Below are 13,032 nucleotides of genomic sequence, written 5' to 3'. Positions count from 1 at the left end.
GAGTGCATCAGGATATCAACAATGTTATAAGAACATCAGATAATCTCACACCTTGTCTCACCCTTCCTTCATGACTCACCCTGCTTTCCTCAATTAAGAGGCTCAAGAACCCTCTTGATCATTTGGCTGATACTAGATGTATGCCTATTTTGTGGCAAAACTTCAGGTTTGGGATCATTTTCTGATACCCATAATACTGAGTAGGATGTCAATTGCAGCAACTTATCAAAGGTTGAATTTTCCGGTTCCAAGAAACAAAATTAAGTTGAATGAAGGGGTGAACAAAGGACTGGCTAAGAGTTGTGAGTGCAGCACACCTAGAGTTTATCCTACAGTGTCGAGTGCTTTTTAGTCACTAGCCGTACACTGTCCATTCTGCTCCGCAGGGCAGGCTGATTTCTTTCCCAAGCTAATGGGAAAGTATCATGTTGCTATTCATCTGTAGTGAAGTATATATAAATCATTTGCAACTGTAGAGAGCTCATCCATTTCTCTTACAGCTTAACTTACCACTTTGCTATAAAACATGCACAGGTAGGCCTTTATGCAATGGGTATATTCTTGGCAAAAGCTACTTGACAACTGAATTGTTTCCTCACTGAATTGCTTTATAATTTAGAATTCAATTATTCTTTTTTGATTGACAATAATTTGCCTTTAAAATTTTTCTAACAGGGGCATCTGGATGGCACAGTCGCTTGAGTGTCCGACTCTTGGTTTTTGGCTCTGGTTGTAATCTTGGGGTGGTGAGATCAAGCCCCACCAATGTGGGGGCTCCCCATAGGGCATGGAGTCTGCTTAAGATTCTCTCTTCCTCTCCCTCTGCTCCTCCCTGCCTCTTTCTCTCTAAATTAAATCAATCTTATAAAAAATTTTTCTAACAAACTATTCATTATGGTCTGATCACAAGTATATGTAGTTTTCTCAAGAAGGACACAAAAAATGTAAAATATGGTCCCGGTCCTCCAATAGCCTAAAATCTAATTATGGGAAGCAAGACATTAGAGACTTTAAACAACTGAAAAAGAAGGTAGGAAAGTAATGATTAAGTGCAGACAATATTCAGGACAAAAAGGGATTAGAGTAATCTGAAAGAAACAGTTCTCCAGCTGAACCTCAATGACAGAAAATATTTAAATAAAAGGGAATGGAGGGGCACCTGGATGGCTTAGTCAACAGGCCACGTGACTCTTGATCTCGGAGTTGTGAGTTAAAGCCCCATGGGTGTAGAGGTTACTTAAAAATAAAAAATCTTAAATAAATAAAAGGTAATGGAGAGGGCATTTTAGGCAGTGGGTGAACCTGGGAACACATCTGGAGTCACTACTGAACCTGATTTATATGGAGGACAGAGGACTTTTTGGCAAACAGAAATACCTTCTAATGTACACAGTCATTTACCCCATATACTGGTTTTCTATTGCTGCTATAACAAATTACCACAAACTTAATGGCCTAAAACAACACAAATGGTATCTTCTCACTTATATGTGGAATCTAAAAACCACAACAACAACCCAAGCTCAAAAATACAGAGAACAGGGCGCCTGGGTGGCTCAGTGGGTTAAGCCACTGCCTTCGGCTCAGGTCATGATCTCAGGGTCCTGGGATTGAGTCCCACATCGGGCTCTCTGCTCAGCAGGAAGCCTGCTTCCCTCTCTCTCTCTCTCTGCCTGCCTCTCTGTCTACTTGTGATCTCTCTCTGTCAAATAAATAAATAAATAAATAAAAATACAGAGAACAGATTGGTGGTTGCCAGAGGTGGGGGTAGGGAGTAGGTGAAATGGGTAAAGGGGTCAAAGGATATAAACTTCCATATCAAATAAACAAGTCATGGGGCACCTGGGTGGCTCAGTTGGCTCTCGTTGTGCTCCATGGGGCTGTGCTCAGCAGAGTCTGCTTCTCCGTCTTCCAGGGCTCCTCCCTCTGGCTCAGGCTCTCTTGGGCTCATGTTCTCTCTCTCTCAAATGAATGAATAAAATCTTAAAACAAAATAAAATAAATTAGTCATGGGAATGGCATAATTCATATTTGAAAGTTGCTAAAAGAGTAAGTCTTAAAAGTCCTTATCACACAGAAGAAGTCTGTAACTATGTATGATGACAGACAACCAGATTTATTGTGGTAATCATTTTACAACATACACAGATATCAAATCATTATGTTGTACAACTGAAACGAACATAATGTTGTGTGTCAATTATACCTCATTTTAAACAACTGTACTACCTTACAGTTCTGCATGTTAGAAGTCCAACATGCATTTCACCAGATGAATGGTGTCAACAGGGTTGTGTTCCTTTCTGGAGACTCAAGGGAACAATCTATTTCTTGCCTCGCCCAGCTTCTAGAGGCCTGCCCCATCCCTTGGCTTGTGACTCCCTTCTTTCCTCTTGAAAGCCAACAGCATGGCAAGATTGCATTCTTCCCTAGTTACATCTCCCTCTCTCCACAACCAGGAAAACATCTCTATTTTTAAGGACTTGTTGATTACACTGGGCTCATCTGGACAAACCAGGATACTCTCTCATCGCGAAGTCCTTAACCTTAACCACATCTGCAAAATATCTTTTGCCATGCAAGGTACCCAATTTTCTCTAACCCCTTTCTTTCCATTCTCATTCCCATGGTTTTAATCAGGGTCATATACCCTCACTGGGATTATAGCAAAACCTGCTAATTGCTCTCCTCTACTTCAATCCATCCTATGCATCTGTTTCAGACAAATCATCTTAGAGCACTACTAAAAAACAAAATTCATCTGAGTAAATTTTAAAGATCTTTCTGGCTTTATTCAGTGATTCATGAATTGGGCAGCACCCAATGTAGGAGATGGAAAGGAGCTCCTAGGAACTATGCAAAAGGAAAGACTTTTATAGGCAGAAGGTGGTGGGAACAAGCAAGAAAGAGGGTTGGTTATTTCAAGGGTCCTTTCCTTTAAGTGACAGCAGGGAGTCTTTTGGGCAGATTGATTAGTACTAGTCACGTGATTCCTAATCAGCTGGTTTAAAATTCCATTTCTGGAAAAGCCAAAACTAATTTTTGCAGCTATTCATATATATTCCAGTAACACATAAAACATTTCTGAAAGGATACCCAAAAAACTGTCAATGGATGGAGAAATGGAACACAGTAGTGGTAGAGAAGGGGGGCATAAAAGGTTCTAGAAGGATATACTAGAAATTAATAAAATTGATTAGCCTTAGGGATAGAGGGCAAGAAGTTGTCAAAAAGGGGATGAGAATCAGAAACACACCAAAAAAAAAAAGGATGTTTTTATATATTCAAACTTTTTGAACTATATGACTATATTCCATATTAAAAAATAATCAAAAATTTAAAGAAAAACAGGGAGCTGGCTTCATGTTGTTTATGCCAGTTGGCGCTGTGGTGCAACATTAAAGGTTTTATTTTTGTCGTTTTTTTCTTTTTTTTTTTTTACATGAATTCCTTTTCCTCTTTTTTCTTTTTATTATTACTGTCTTTTAAGTAGGCTCCATACCCAACATGGGGCTTGAACGCACCACCCTAAGAGATTAAGCCTCTCCTGTTCTACTGACTGAGCCAGCCAGGTACCCCAAGATGAATTCATTTTAAGAGTTCATTCAAATTCAAAATTCAAACGGTAAAAAAGAGCACATGGTAAAAACATGTCCTTCCCACCTTTAGCTACAGAATTCCCCTTCCCTCCGCCAACCAATGTTGAAAAAGATTCTTGAACATAAAGTTTTTAGACATTTAGGATTTTAAGGTGTCTGAGTGGCCGGGCCTTCAAGGGGGATTATGCTATCCTGTTCTTGGCAAATCAGGACTCTCTTACGAAAAACAATCTTTTATTAAACCATGTTTTCTTATATCGCAGACAGCTGCCGACAACACGGATGTGATGATGTCGCCAAGAAGGACCCCTCTGGAGGCAGGGGGCACACACAGGCAGGAAAGGCCAGGAGGCCGGCTACCTCCTGCTTCCGCACGCTAAAGCTGGGGCTCCCTTTGCCAGCTCCGGACTCCTTATGGGAGGCAGCGGCAGCAAAGGGCCACGAAAGCCCTATTCTCGCACTGCAGTACGACTCCCCAACTCCGCGGTCCCGCACCCAGAACCCCCTCTTCCCCACCCCTACCCCCACCCCACCAGGCTCAGGCCTCCAGGGCAAAGGGATGCGGAGGCCAAGGATTCACATAGGGAAACCGTGTTGTGGGAGTTAGTGCCTCTCACAGGGCCCGGTCCCGGGCCCAGCAGCGGCAGCATCCGGGGGAACCTGATAGACGTGCGAACGCTGGGGCCCCGGCCAGACCGACAAAATCCGGAGCCCTAGGGAAGGGAGGTTTTAACCAGCCCTTCAGGTCTTTCTGAGGCGGGCCAAGTTTGAGAATCACTGGTTTCAATCTACATTTTCTCCACTTGCATAAAGATAACAATCATCTGGAGGGGGGAAAGAGGAGGTGGGAAGCTCGTGAAAAATGTACACCAGGGGCCTACCTCAGACTTGCTAGATCAAAATAGTTGATAGAGGAGCCTAGAATCTACCCCTAGGGACCACTGAGCAACGGATTCCTAGTACCAGATGCACAATGTTAGCAAAACAAACTCGCCTTATCACTCCCTGAACATATCAGATGTTTCTTTTCCTCCGAGCAAATATCCAGCCTGGCCTTACAGCTCAAACAAGACTCTTTCAGACTACCTAATAAGGAACAGTCTCTTCGGGGACATGCTTGTCGTTTCCAACCCACAGCTGCGCTGTGGTCTACATCTTGGAATCCTAATTCGCCAGTCATCTGAATAAGGAAATACAGAGCCTTCGGCTGCTTTGCTGACAACCATTCCCATAATAAATTCACGGGTGATCCACCTAAGACCCACTCCGCACTGTTAACACACGGAAGGAGTTGTTAGGGAATGAGACCTGAGATGATGAACTTAAGGAGAGGTGAAGGTAGAATTTGGGAACCCTGTGCTTCTTACTGCCCTGCGTGATGGCAGACAGCTCCAAGGAGAGAAGCATGGGAGGGCACCGCTACACTCTCCTCCTGAGTCATACCCTGTAGTCATGTCCTGATGGACAGGCTGCATCAGTCCTTAGTTCTAAAAGCAAGAGAAATTTGTCATGCTCAGCCCTCCATTCCAAAGCCCCTCATTCCCTGTCCTGGGGTGTGGTGCGGGGCAGGCAAGTAGAAGAAGAGCCTGGTGCATAATGTGCACGTCTTAGGACTGGGTAAGCCCCACGCTTTGAAAGCACTCTGAGAAGCTCCTTTCCAGAGTCTGGCTAGGAACCCAGGGGGAGAGTGTGATGAAGCCTGCAAGGGTCCAACTCCCATGGGCAGTGGCTGAGGAGATGGCCTGAAGTCAGTACCTTCAGGAAAATGAAGGACAACCATAACTTAAAGAATAACTTCATACTTCCTATTCATCATACATACTGTGAAGTCATCAGTGTCTCTGGCTGCTTTCTTCCGAGTTCAGCTGTGTTTCACAAGTCAGGCCGCAGCTCACTGGTCCAGAGTGTGGGAGCAGAGAGACCGCAGGTTCCAGGGGCAAGACTGTTGTCTGTGAAAAACAGGAGCATCTCTGTAGCAGGAGAAGGATCCACAACGGTTAAACACCGCCAGTGTTTGTGAACAGCGACTGCCACAGAGTGTTTCCTGTCCACCACCGTGCTAAGCACCACTCTGCAGCTGGGAAGACTGGAGGCCTGTTTATTCTCCGCACATTCTGCGGAGCACATTCTAACAGCAGAAAGAAAAGGGATGTGATGAGAAGGACAGGACAGGGCAAGAATGCAAGCAGAGAGGCTGTGCATGTAAGATTACTTCAGGAAGAACACCAAGAGGAATCTCAGCCTCCACCTGCTAAGGTGAGCTGGTGTTTTGCTTTTGTTTTTAAACCTGGACTTAAAATAACTTCAGCCAATTTTGTTGTTGTTGTTTAAAAGTAGGCTCCAAGTCCAGCATGGAGCCCAATGCACGGCCCGAACTCACAACCCCGAGATCAAGACCTAAACTGAGATCAAGAGCTAGAAACTTAAGTGACTGAACCACCCAGGCAGCCCTCAGGCCATCTTTTTAAAATCCACATTCGTCATTGGGGCGCCTGGGTGGCTCAGTGGGTTAAGCCGCTGCCTTCGGCTCAGGTCATGATCTCAGGGTCCTGGGATCGAGTCCCGCATCGGGCTCTCTGCTCAGCAGGGAGCCTGCTTCCCTCTCTCTCTCTCTCTCTCTGCCTGCCTCTCTGTCTACCTGTGATCTCTCTCTGTCAAATAAATAAATAAAATCTTTAAAAAAAAAAAAAATCCACATTCGTCGGCCATTTTGTCCCAGGCAGAAGAAAGTTCTCAAGGTGAACCCACAGCAGTACCAAGGCAGATGCTGGCACGTGAGATGCCTCGGGGCCTCACCTCATGCTCATCCTACCGCAGATACCACCTGTGCCATCAATGGTCAGGGAAGCCAGGCCATTTGTGGTGTAATACCTTTGTCACCTCACTGTATGCGACTTGCTGTATTTTACCCACTAAGAGGACCCAAAGAACACACAGTGGCTCCATCTAAATTGAATGTGAGGTGCGCCGGGTGCTTCAGTCAGTTAAGCCTCTGCCTTCGGCTCAGGTCATGATCCCGGGGTCCTGGGATGGAGCCCCACATCGGGATCCTTGCTCGGCGGGGAGCCTGCATCTTCCTCTCTCTCTGCCTGCCTACCTGCCGCTCCCCCTGCTTGTGCTCACTCTCTCTTTCTCTCTAATAAATAAATAAATAAAATCTTTTTAAAAAATAAAAATAAAATGAATATGAACTCCGTGAGGACAAGGATCTTTGTCAGTTTTGTTTACACTGCTATTGACTAAATGTTTGTTGTCCCCCTACATTCGTGTGTTGAAATCCTAATGCCCAAGGTGGTAGTAGGAGGAGGTGGGGGCATAAGGTCATGAGGACAGAGCCCTCACATTTGGCCTCAGTGCCCTTAGAAAAGAGACCCCAGGAAGCTAACCCACCCCTTCCACCATGTGAGGTTATGATGGAAAGAAGGTCATCTATGAACCAGGAAGAGGACCTCACCAGATACAGAATCAGCCAGTGCTTGAACTTTAACTTTCTAGCCTCTGCAACAATGAGAAATAAATTTCTGTTGCTTATAAGCTATATGGTTTCTGGCATAGGACCGACAAGTGTCTTTATAATTTATCCATTTATATGGGATTCATGAAACTTCTTTGCATTACTTTCCATCAGTTATATCTTGTTTTGTCACTACATGTATGTGTTTTACTTTATTGGCCACTTGTTTTTCACACTTGCTTCAAGAGCAGCCCAGAATTGTAGATGACTATCACAGAGCCCTGGGGAGTCACAGGCCCACCCCACTTCCTTGGGAAACAGTGATAAGCCAAGGTAGGTGGGATAGGCATGGAAGGAACGTTAGCCGCCATGTAGTCCAAATTCCCTGTTTTGTTTTGTTTTGTTTTGTTTTGTTTTGTTTTTAGAGAGAGATCACAAGTAGGCAGAGAGGCAGGCAGAGAGAGAGGAAGGGAAGCAGGCTCCCTGCTGAGCAGAGAGTCCAATGTGGGGCTCGATCCCAGGACTCTGGGATCATGACCTGAGCTGAAGGCAGAGGCTTTAACCCACTGAGCCACCCAGGTGCCCCCAAATTCCCTGTTTTATAGACAGGGACACTCAGACCAGGAGAGAGAAACCATCAGATGATATCATGGCCCACTAATATCATGGTGATTTAGTATGACTTCTTTGGCTTTCCAGAGTCCTTGCTAAACAAAATGTGCTATTTGAGGAATGCTAATTGTTACTGGAATCCCTTAAACTGTTGGCTTCCCATGCTCATTTTAGGATGTGGGTTTTTAATGATAGGCTTTATGAATAGGCTTATCCAGTGAACTAGGAATGGGATGCAGGACAAATTAGTTCTAAATGGGTGTGGAAAAGGTCTTAATTCATTGTACAAGAAAAAAGAAACTTTAACAATCATTTTGGAGCGGCAGTGTACCAAAGAGAATAACGAGGCTGGAGCCAGACAGCCTGAGTTCAAATCCCAGCCTTGCCACTCACTGGCTTGGGAAAGTTACTCACTAGTTCTTGGTCTCGGTTCTTCGGTCAGTCCTTATCTGTCAGTAGGAGGCAATAATAGTGGAGTTTGTTTTTATAAACAATTTAGTATAGAAAGACAAAAATTTTTAGATGAAAAATGCCAACAGATATATTCATTTAATTTTAATAAATTTAAGGGAAAAAATTTAGTATAGCACATGATACTTACAAGTTCTCAATATATGGGGGCTATTGTTTTTTCTTTCCAGAGCTCTTCAGGTAAAATCTTGCTTACATTTATCACTCATTTCTAGAATAAAGCCCATCCAGATCTGTGACGCATGACCCACTCACCATGTCCGAAATTGTTGTCCTTCTACTTTAACCAAGGGTACAGGGAAGAAAGCTCCGGGGAGGAAGTGGTACTAGAATGCTGTAGCTGGTGTTTCCTTCTGAGGGAAGACTTTACAGAAGTTAAATTTATAGTTAATAACACCCCCATTTTAATCTATTTGAGAATAGTCTTCAGAGTCTGGATTGAGTTTGTGTTTATCATTATTACCTCAGGTTTTGGGGAGATCTACATCTGAAGAACATAAACATGGGGTCTCACAACAGAGCTGAATAATTCAATTTGTGGAACTCAACAAATATCAGGCAATGTCATATACAAAATTCTGAGGGATGTGCAGGCAACTAAAAACCAGATCTCACTCTTGGGTTTAAACAAGAAAGTCTACTGAAAAAGACAGTTGGGGCACCTGGTGGCTCAGTGGGTTAAGCCTCTGCCTTTGGCTCAGGTCATGATCTCGGGGTCCTGGAATCGAGCCCCGTGTCGGGCTTTCCGCTCAGCAGGGAGCCTGCTTCCCCCTCTCTCTGCCTGCCTCTGCCTATTTGTGATCTCTTTCTGTGTCAAATAAATAAATAAAATTTAAAAAATGAAAAAAAGATAGTTGAATGCATCTAATGACACTCCTATATAAAAACAGGCAAGGACAGAATCATTTATAAAAGATTATCACATTGTCACGAATTCCTTCCAAATGCTTCTTATCTACTTTGCCTCTAACGTCATAACATTATCCTAAACATCCATCTCTGAAGTTCACTTCGCTACAAATATCCTCTGGTGAACTGAGAAGTAAATTATATGATCAGAGATTATTCTGGGTGCCGTCAAAAAGGAATGAAGGTTTATTTTCTGAGGCAAAAAATAAAGTGACATTTCCACAGAATAGAATATGTTCTCTTCCCAGCTCATAAGGCTACAGAGCTATAAAAGCCAGAGCAATTTCGTGTTGGTTTTCTGACAAATACCCAGTATGATTTTACTTAAAATTTATTTCATGAAATCCTCACAGGTCTATATTGTCAATATTCATTTTTGGGTTTTACTGTAGGCTTTAATTATTGAAGCCAAAATTATTTGAAACCAAACGTATTAGTATAGAATACTAGGGGAAATGTCTTTAAATGAAATGTTTTATTACCTCTATTATAATTCTTTCATGTTCATGCTACACAAGTTTGAACTTCATTAGCATTTTACAATGCTGAGTTCTAAACACAAGCCTTCAATGATAGGTGGTTTGCCAGTAGTCTTTCTAGAAACTTGGGAGTTTTGAATGCAAATTCTAACTTGGCATTAACTCACTGTCAATCTTGCACAAATTTTAATCTCGTGTTTTCCTATGTCTTTAAAAAACAGATTTATTTATTTGAGAGAGAGAACATGAGCAGAGGAAAGCAGCAGAGGGAGAGGGAGAAGCAGGCACCTTGCTGAGCAGGGAGTCCAATGTGAGGCTCAATCCTAGGACCCCAGGATCATGATCTGAGCCAAAGACAGATGCTGAACCGACTGAGCCACCCAGGTGCCCTTAGTGTTTGCCTATGTCTTAAGTGAAGACACCCATTTTCTCCTGGTTCACAGAGTTGAGTCCTTGCACACTCTAGGGAATAAAGATAAATGAAAGTCCCTTATGAAGTGGTAAAAAAAAAAAATACAAAGAGCAGTAATAAGTCACTACATCTGTTAGAGCATAACTGTGCCAAGATACCCAAGTCATACTAATATGGCACATATAAGTATCATGGTTCTGGAGGCTGGAACTCTGAAACCAAGTTATTGGCCATGCTCCCTCTAAAGGCTCAGGGGAGAATCCTTCCTTCTCTATTCCTCACTTCTGATGGTTGCTGGCACTCTTTGGAATTCCTTGGCTTGCCTCCAGTCTCTGCCTTCACTGTCACATGGCCTTCTCCTCCAAGTAAGTGTGTGCCCTATCCTCTTATTGGATGGGGCCAATAATTGGATTTAGGGCTCATCCTAACTGACTGTGTCCTTAATCAATTACATCTACAAAGACTATTCCAGGCAAGAATCCATTCTGAGGTTCCTGGTAGAAATTAATTCAAGGGAACACTATTCAACCCAGAACACTCATTAATGAAAATTTCAACGCAGTGTGATGATGTTAGGGAGGGAAGTAAAATAGAGAACCAAGAGGGGAAGTGAGAGCTGCACTGGCCTCCTAACCCATGTCTCACAAGGTGTCAGATGGGACAGCAGTCCATGAGTCCTGTGGGCCACAACCAAAAGGGAAGCGAGTAGGGTGGTGAGGAGTGGCGCGTGGCTGGGGGCCAAGGTCAGGAGATGCCTCAGAGAGGGCTAGAGACAATCCTCTTTTCTCCCCCCAAACTGAGGCTGTACCCACAAGCATAAAGGAAGTTGCTAGAAGGGAAGTTGTATGCCGTTCTTGTTTCTCCATCTATAGTCAGAAGTCACCAAGGCATAACAAATAATGAGGAGTTTCAAACAATTCGGACTAGCTACACGGAGAAGCTTTGGCATGTGCTGTGGGTTGGGGCTGCTGCTGAGTGGCGATAACTGAGAAGGTAGTTCTCCTTCTCAGGCAAAGTGTATCAGATGTTTGGTTACAAATGGTCAGAAATTGAACTTAACAAGACAGGGGTATCGATCAGGAAATAATTGTTTGCTGGGAAAGGGGCAGTCTTTTCCATGGGTAATTAAGAGGGTGTCACTTGATACCTACTCCAGGGAGAATCACTCTTCCAGCGCGGTGTCATTAACCTGGTGTCATGGTAACAAGCTGGTGGCGAGTTCTCCCTCCGGAGCTTTCTTTTATTAATGTGTCTGCTGTTCACAAGTTACAGCTTGCCCTTTCATTGTGTTGCTCCAAACACAAGTGACAAGGTGGAAAGAAAGTGAGGTAGCTTTTATTATTCAGCACAAGCCTTCACAAGAAAAGGGAAAACAAATAAACCAACCGTGGGCAAGCTACACTGACAGGTAATCTCCCGGGACGCCTGGGTGGCTCAGTCTGTTAAGCGTCGGACTCCTGATTTCAGCCCAGGTCATGATCTCAGGGGCATGATATGGAACCTTGTGTCCTGCTCCATGTCCTACTCTCTCCTTTCCCCCTCCCTCTTCCCCCTCCATGCTCTCTGGTACATGTGCAGGTTCTCTTGCTCTCAAAAAATAAAAATTAAAAAAGGTAATCTTTCTCCATACATTTTTTCATAGGGGTTCATGGACCAGTAGCATAAGCCTCACCTGGGAGTTGTTACAAATGCAAAATCTCAGACCCCACCCTTGAATCAGAATCTGTTCTTCGATAACATCTGCAGGAGATTCACATTCACATCGAAGTTTAAGAAGCACTGCCAAAAATAGACTTTGCTTTAGATAATGACATCACCGGCAGCGGCCTCAGGAGAGACACCCCTTTTTTTCCACTAGCCTTGGTGGCCTATCAGATTTTTTTTTTTAAAGATTTTATTTATTTATTTGACAGAGAGAGATCACAAGTAGATGGAGAGGCAGGCAGAGAGAGAGAGAGAGGGAAGCAGGCTCCCTGCTGAGCAGAGAGCCCGATGCGGGCCTCGATCCCAGGACCCTGAGATCATGACCTGAGCCGAAGGCAGCGGCTTAACCCACTGAGCCACCCAGGCGCCCCTATCAGATTTTTTTAAGATTTTATTTACTTATTTGACAGAGAGAGAGCACAAGCAGGGGGAGCTGCAGGGAGAGGGAGAAGCAGGCTCCTACTGAGCAGAGAGCTTGACCTGGAGCTTGATCCCAGGACCACAGGATCATGACCTGAGCTGAAGACAGACGCTTAACTGACTGAGCCACCCAGGCGGTCCCTGATAAGACTTTTTTTAAGTGGACAATAGTCACTGTTTCCTGCAGTAAGAGGAATTCTTGGTAATTTAGGCTAAGTTTATAATGAAAATCAGTTTCTAAGTGGTGCCAGCTACTTGGTCCCCAGGCTTTTCTTATGCCCTGTCTAGTTTTAGGAGATATGTTCCTGGACTCTGGGCTCACCCTGTCAGCTCACAGGCTCCCGCCAGTGAATCAGGCACCATATTGCCGCAACACCAAATGGAGGCTTTTGTTCTAGAAACACTGACTGGAAACTTCGCCAAAGAAAAGCTCAAGAGCAAGTTTTATGTCTTTTAGCCAGGACAGAGGGTCACGTTGTTGCTTCTTATTCATCACAGTGGTAATTTCTGGTCTAAACCATAACCTAAGGATCACTACGAAAATGTTTTGATAGTCAAAACACCCAGCTTGAGGGACTTCCCTTCATTCCTAACAGACAAATGAAACACCACGAACCAGGTCTTAAAGTGAAATGAAAAATGATGGAAATGACTCAGATCGTCCCAATAAGAAACAAATCATAAAATCAAACCCATTCAACTATATAGATTTTTTTAAAAAATCAGACTTTGTGCTTTTTTTTTTTTTTTAATTTTTTTTTTTTAAAGACTTTGTGCTTTTTTAATTTGAGGGAAGAGAGGATGGAACAGAATGGGTTGTAATGGAAGAGAAAAGCTGAGGCTGTAAAGCAGGCTGTAAAGAATGACTGATAATTGATAATTAGGAATACAAGGAGTTATTGTTGCCATGAATTAACCTTGACAAAGGAATGTGAATTGTTTTCCATTATGAATGGGTAGCTGTATGACCTT

The sequence above is a fragment of the Lutra lutra genome, chromosome 5 (assembly GCF_902655055.1).
Source record: "Lutra lutra chromosome 5, mLutLut1.2, whole genome shotgun sequence".
NCBI classification, from domain to species: Eukaryota; Metazoa; Chordata; class Mammalia; order Carnivora; family Mustelidae; genus Lutra; species Lutra lutra.
The sequence above is the reverse complement of the archived record's forward strand: the minus strand, read 5'-3'. Positions refer to the sequence as shown.